We start from the raw sequence: 7,693 nt of genomic DNA, 5'->3' as shown, positions 1-7,693 counted from the left end.
ATATTTGTCATGTGTTGATGGTCTTAGAGTCACTATCTTTACAAGGATTAGTTTTGGAACAAACAGCATTCAGAATCAAGGAAAAGTGAAAAGTGAAAGGAAGTTGGATCTGTTTTCACTGGGAGTCAACTGCTGAAGTAATTCCCATTGTAAAGAAATGAAACAATAAGGAAGAACTTGAAGCTGGGATTAGGAAATTATGTTAAAAGAGAATTGAGCTTGATATAATGATATTAACAAAAATGGCTATTTTTTTGGCATATACTATATACTAGGCACTATGTTATACACCTTAAATATCATTGCATCTCCAACCTTTGAACCCCAGTACCTTTAATGACAGAAAAAAGAGAATGCTTACCTCCAGATCACAGGGGTCAAGGTGAAAGAATCCATGCCAATGGTAAGATTGTTAGGGGTTCTCAGCTTTTATGTTAAAAACTCATATTTTATGTTAAAAATAAGACATCAGCATTTAAAAAATGTTTTTCTGACTACCAACAACTTAATTTGAAACATTGTCCTGTATTTATACTATGGCTTGTTTGGGAGCCTCTTGGAACATCAATGCCTAACTCTATGGGTATGCATACTCCAGTTTCTGAAGCACAAATATTTTAAAAGAAGGTGTTTTTAAAAATATTTAGAACTGTCTGAGAATGTAATGGACTATCTAAGGAAACTTGTACCTAGATAGGATGGCCTCTAAGCTACCAACGGTGAGTTCAAAACCAACCTCATGAACAAAAACAGAGTCCTTTAATTCATTCCTTCAATTCATCCATCAGAGGCACTCAACTCCTATCCTTCAGAATTATTCCAATACCTGAAACTCCAAGCAAAGTGACCAGAGTAGGGGAAAAAGCAGTCAAAAGTCAGATTCACAGATGCTTTAAAGAGGCTAAATTATAGACAACCCAGCATGGACGGGGAAATCACTATTTTGCTACAGAATTAAATATGCTCTAAGTCCCATCTCTCCTATTCTTATGGGGAACAATATGTTCAATATACTTTTGTCAGTGAGCCAGCAGAAATATTTCACTTATTAAATTATTCAAAGAGTTTAGAGCTGGAAGGCATTTTAAGATTAATTTCATCTTGCCTTGCAACAATTAGAAAGCTGAATTTCTATGAATTGAAGTGGCTTGTCCAAGACCACACAGCTTTAGAGGCAGAGCTGTTTTTTATTCTCAATTGAATACTCTTTTTAGAATGACAAAGTGTGCTCTAAAATCTTTAAAGTTGTATACTCAGGCACAGCCATTTTCCTAGACTGTGGCAACCTGGCAAGTTGCTTACCTTTTCTGAGCCCAAGTTTTGTCTCTGTAAAGTGGGAATAATACCCACTTCAGAGGTTGTACCACGGATTTAAAGAGGAAATGTTCCCAAATCAATTAGCACAGTTCTCAGCATATGGAGGTTGCCTCCAAAAATACTTTTTTTCTCCAGTTTCTAGCCTTTCTTGTTTGGTTGTTTCCCAAGTCTTCCTGCTGGTACTGCTCCCATAAATTTAATAAGAATGGACTTTCCTCTTCTTTTTCCAAATCACACGACTGAGAGAGACAAACAGAGCGACAGAGATGGGGCCAATGCAACGAAATATTAACAGTTAGGGAATCTAGGTGAGGCAGATCTTGGAGTTCTTTGTGCTTGACTTGCAAGTTTTCTGTTTAAGTTTGAAATCATTTCAAAATAAATTACTTTTTAGTGTAAAGACAAAACCCACACTATCACACGTTGTTTTTCTTCCATTTCAAAGCTCTGTTGCCCAGCAACTGAACTAAGGTTTTTAACTCCATGTGCACCTTAAACTACACACTAGTAGGTGTACCTTCCCAATCCCTCTCTAGAGGGATGTTTGTAATTCCCCTTTCATCTGTTGAACACACAACACAAAGAGGAACTGTGCCCAGGCCTGGGGCTCAGTATGGAACTCAAAACTACCTGGGTTTGAATGATAAATGTACGGTCACCCTACATTAACCACCGATTAAGACAAAGTCATGTGCTAAATTGGAAAAGTCCCAAGCGTAGGGGAAAGTGATTGAGAGTATTTTGTATCCAAAATAGCACAAAAAGATTCCAGCTGAGAAGAAACCCAAATTTGTTTTCCTTTCACAGTGATTTAATGCTGTGGGTTTTGGGGTTTTTTTTTTAAACGATTTGGAAGACATCACTACTAACTGAACAGATATACATTCTTGTTTATCTGATAAAACATCAAGATCCTGGTCAACTATAGGTTAAATAAGCAGCGATGATCTGTACCTGCATTATTTTGTAACTTTATGAAAAGCCTTCCAGTATTTTGACACTTAAATAATCTGTGGACAGTTTCTACAAGGGAAAAGGGGAACGATAATGATATTGTCCTAACAAGGGCATTTTCAGATCAAAATTAACATATAAGGTAGAAATGCCAGAATAAATCCAACACAACTTCCCCTTCCTCAAACTTCAGCATATAATTCATTCATTCATTCACTTATTTAATAAGTATTTATTGTGTTCCTCTTAACTACCAGTTATCATGCTAGAGGCTAGGGGTACTATGCATGGTGAATAGTACCTGCTCTCACTGAATTTACAACCTAGTGGGAAAAACAAGCATAATCAGCTGATTACAATAAATGCAATAACTTATCTGGCAGGGTGCTGTGGGAAAAAACACAGAGAGGCACTCAGCTCAGCCTAATGGGGAAGGGAGGCTTCCCCAAGGAAGTTACATCTAAGCTGAGACCTGACATTCAAACCAGAATTAACAAAGCCAATCCAGTGGGATGTTTTCCAGGCAGAAGAAACAGCATGTGTAATTATCTGGAGATTAGAAATTCCAAATACCTGGAGTGTAGAGTGCAGGAAGGTTGGGATGAGGAGGAAAAAATTAGACTGAGAGGCATACTCAAACCCTAGCTGCCATGCACACACAAACAACATATACTCACCATCCTCCAAGGGCTCTCGCGAAGGGGAAAAGACCTCTTGCAATATGGTTCACAGGACTGCTTTTCTTGACTTTTTCTGACGCACAATTTTTCCTCTCAAGATAAGACTGCCTGGATAAAACTGGCTTTAGGCAAACCTCTTTTGTAAGCATGGCTTTTCTTTGGGGCTTTCTCTGTCCCTATTCAAGCCATTTCTTTGATTCTGATATAATAGCAGAAATAATTAACATTCATGAAATACTTCATATATGCCTAGTATTCTTGCAAGTGCCTTACAGAGATTGCTTAACCAATTCTCAAATATACCCCTAACAGATATGTTATTATTATCCTTAGTTTACAAATAAGGAAACTTGGACTTCCATATATTAGCTACCTAACTTTCCCAAGGTCACAGTACAAATAAATGGCAGACTTGACATTAGAACCTAGTTCTATCTGGGTCCAAAGCTAATCACCCTGGTAGTACTCCACCTCAGAGTGCCTGTTTTGTATTCCATTTCCTGCAGAGCCTTTCTTTCAAGTATCGCTCAGCCAGTGAATTAAAAGAGGACATTATGAGCCTAGCACATAGGAGATATTTGAAGTACTAATGGTTAGCTAAAGTATTAACTGATATAGTTAGATACATTAACTGTGATTTTATATAGAGAACTCTTTAAGATGGCAAATACCTTCAAGGCCCAATGAAACTGTTCTTACAGAAAGATTACTGGCATTGATATATGGAATTGTAACAATGGTAGCCCCTCAAATCACACCATGGAAACAATTAACTACCTTCCTCCTTGTTGCTTCACTACTTCCTTTCGAGTGATGCTTCTGAGGTCCTAACAGAAACCCACACCACCACTGCCACCACTTTCTTCCCCTAGTTCTCATGAATCAGGGTGTTTTACAGAGGGGCAAATTTTGTCCCTTTGCCAAATGGCAGCTATAATAGTAGCTAAAGAGGTAGGAATTTCCAAACCCAGTCAGAAGGGAAATTTAGAATACTGTCATGGCTTAAGTGTTCTGCCTACTCTGTAATCTATGGAGCTTGTCTATTTTTGTTTTTTAAACAAACATGACTGATGGTGTGATCTTGGAAAAAAATACTTCACCTGTTGGAGCCTAATTTTATTCTTCTATTAGAAAAAATAAATAGGCTCAATAAAAATTATCTCTAAAGATGGCTCAGTAATTCTAAGAAACATGCTGCATTTAAGACTTTTCTTAAAGGTCTCAACATATGTATCTAGATATAGTTTCAGGTTGAAATGAAACTGGGGGATCTTGTAATCTAGCCCTGCTGGACAGTCTCACTTGTGCTTTCCTTGTCCCTAGCATAAAAAATACTCAAATGTTTGCTGCTATTGAGCCATCCTTAATCTGACACATGAATCCTCTCTGATGTTATCTCTGGCACATGGCCTTTGCCAATACATAGGCTACATGCCTCAAAGCTAAGAAGCCCATTTATTTTTCAGGTAGCTATAACTGCTATTGGCTTGCCTTTATACTGAGCCAAAATCCACTCCCTATAATTGCATGCACCAGAGAAAACACTTTAGGCCACAGGAGAGGTAGGCAAAAGACAAGGCAACATGAGATTTAACAAGCCATAGAGTGACAAGGGCACTTAAAAGTCTTCTTTGAGCTTTCTTTTTTATCAGATGTGTAGAAATAATGTATGAGAGGAGAGAAGACAAAACAAAAATACTGACCTTGTGAACAAAAGGAAATAGGGTGCCAGTGAAGCAGGCCTCCCTATGAACAGGGAGAGTGTTCATGCCTCTTTATAAATAAAGGACGATAGGAGCTGAGGTCCAAACTATATATGACCCAAGGGTTCTTTCAGTAATGAAAGAGAGAATGTGAAAAACTCAAATGAATCACTGCCTTGATTCAGCTACGAGGCAGACATGACAGTGAAAAATGTGTGCCAGGAGGAAGGGTCATGCCTGTTAAGACAAGTGTGGAGTCATTCCAAACACAGCGCCCCTGTGCTCCAATGAAAGGCCTTGCTGGTCATTCTCTACAGGGAGCGTCCCGTTCACTGCCTGCTGCCCTGCGAGAAGGTGCAGAGGCCACGTCTGAAAAGATAGGTTGTAAGGAAAGCACAGTAGAGCGTGGCCACCTGCCAAGGGTCCAGGGGTGGACTTAGGGGCTTTATCTTATTCGCCCCTTTTTGACCTGTGAGGACATAAAATATTTCTGGTCATACATAAGGAATGCAATTTTGTGGAAGGAAGAGAGTGCTGCTTCTTCTCCAGTTGGCTGCAAACTTGGGCAAATCTCTTAACCTCTGTAGTTTAATGTGCCTGTCTCTGACCCAAAGTGGGACAGGCCACTTTGAGGGGCTTACGTTTAGTCATATTATTTTCTCTATCATGGATGCTCTGCTCCTAAAATTCTGAGAAGGGAAGGTGTAAACTTTCCTTCCCAAATTATTTCCCCTAGTAAATGGCCTTGGTAATGGGCAACATTGTTGAGGAGCATCTGGGAAACCCACATTTCTGCAGTTCCCCTCTAGGGTCTTTTATGGTCCTGAGCCAAAATCTGGTCCAGAGCTACTGAGGGAGCAATTTGGTTCCAGAGATTATGAGTCACCCAGGAGACCAATTACCATATGTCTCCTCCAGGATCCTTGGGGCTACTTAAACAAGTCTAAAGCCATGGCCAATTTTCTCCATATTTTGGAGTAAACTTACCCAGAGTCTACACTGAACCTGACATGACCACCTAAAATAAGTTCTCAGGGTCCTTGAAATCAAGAATAGACCAGTGTAGCATGGGGTATATAAGTGGCCACTGAACAAGCCACTTAGGTCATTGGTGTCAGAGGATGGGAAGATACTTTGGAGCTAACTATCGTAAATCTCAGATCTAATATATTTTTTGCTCTCCTTAAATAAAGTTTTGTCTTTATTTCTAAAATATATTTGGACTTCTTGATTTAAAAAAAAAGAGCATCAATTAAAAATTTGTAGCAATACACTGATCTTCACCTTTTATTTTCCTTTGATTTGATTTGATTGCAGTAAAAACACTTAACATAAGATGTATCTCCTTATCAAATTTTTAAGTGTACAATACAGTATTGTTGACTGCAGGTGCAATATTGTACATCAGATCTCTAGAACTTATTCATCTTACTTAACTGAAAGCTTATGTCCATTTGATTAGCATCTCCCAAGTTCCCCCTCCCCTCAGCCCCTGGCAACCACCATTCCACTCTTTGCTTTCAGGAATTTGACTATTTTAGGTACCTCATATAATTGGGATCATGCAGTATTTGTCTTTGTGTGACTAGCTTATTTCACTCATTATAATGTCCTCAAGTTTTATCCATTTTGTCACATACTACAGAATTTTCTTCTTTTTATGGCTGAATAGTATTCGATTATTTGTAATACACCACATTTTCTTTATCCATTCATTTGTCAATGAACATTTAGGTTGTTTTCACATTTTGGCTATTATGAATAGCACTGCAATGAACAATCAGTGTCTCTTCAAGATCCTGATTTCAAGATTTTTTTGATAAATACCTAGATGTGGGATTGCTGGATCATATGACAGTTCTATTTTTTATTTTTTGAGTAACTTCTACACCATTTTCCGTAGCAACTGCATCATTCTGAATTCTTACATATAGTGTACAAGTGTTCTAATTTCTCCTGATTCTCACCAACACTTGTCTTTTGGGGTTTTTTGGGAAGATAACCATCCAGACAAGAATAAGATGATAGCTCACTGTGGTTTTGATTTCCCTGATGATTAGTGATATTGAGCACATTTTCATGTACCTCTTCGCTATTTGTATGTCTTCTTTGGAGAAATGTCTATTCAAGTCCTTAGCCCTTTTTTAATCGAGTTATTTCAGATCTAATATTTTTTGATACCTTTCTTAATTTCACTGTGCTAGAAAGAACCAAAAGTTATACTTGAATGAAACAAAACAACTAATTGGTTTGCCAGTAATCCTATGTTTTCCCACACTTCTTGATGTGAATTACCCAGGAAACATCAAACCTCCCACTAGTCCAGATGGCCACAGATGAACCATGGGTGGACGGTCCATGGGATGCTAATGCCTTCTGGATTGATTACTTTAGGCAGAATGGATACATGGGTGTTCATCTGTCACTAAAAATTGGCTGAGTTCTTAGTAATCATTTAGTAAGTAAAGATTTTAGCTTTCATAGATCAATTCTGACTGCTGTCAAATCTTCCCAACTATTTTAGGTCTTAGGATTTGCATTTAGAGCCAGAGAGAATGGACAAACAGTTCTCATAGGATAATTTCCAACTTTTCATCCTGTAATATTGTCAATGTGACTATGGTAATTGAAAATAATATTCTTCCTGCAATGCAACAGCCTAGGGAAAAAAACCCTTTTGCTTTCTGCATTTTGTTATTCACATTTAGTTTTGGAATACCACATGGTCCATAGTTTGGCCTCATTATTAGTAGAAATATCGGTAAAAACTCACCTTATTTACCCTGAGTGCACACATGTTAGTAAGTTGGTATTAATTATAGTAATTGAAGAAAAAAATTTCTCCCTTGTGACTTTCATGAATTATACAAATTATGTATTGTATAATTTTTCTGATTTTCCAAATAAATTCAACCATGTGCTATACCTACCAAAGTTAATTAATAACATATTAAGTTAATTCCATTAAAGGCATCGTTATTCATCATTCTCAGCCAAGTATTCCAAAGGCCTTAAAGTATTTCAAGTTATACCCAAAAA

Source organism: Monodon monoceros, unplaced genomic scaffold, assembly GCF_005190385.1.
Source record: "Monodon monoceros isolate NGI ecotype Baffin Bay Population unplaced genomic scaffold, NGI_Narwhal_1 Super_Scaffold_7, whole genome shotgun sequence".
Lineage (NCBI taxonomy): Eukaryota > Metazoa > Chordata > Mammalia > Artiodactyla > Monodontidae > Monodon > Monodon monoceros.
This window is presented reverse-complemented; position numbering follows the sequence as displayed.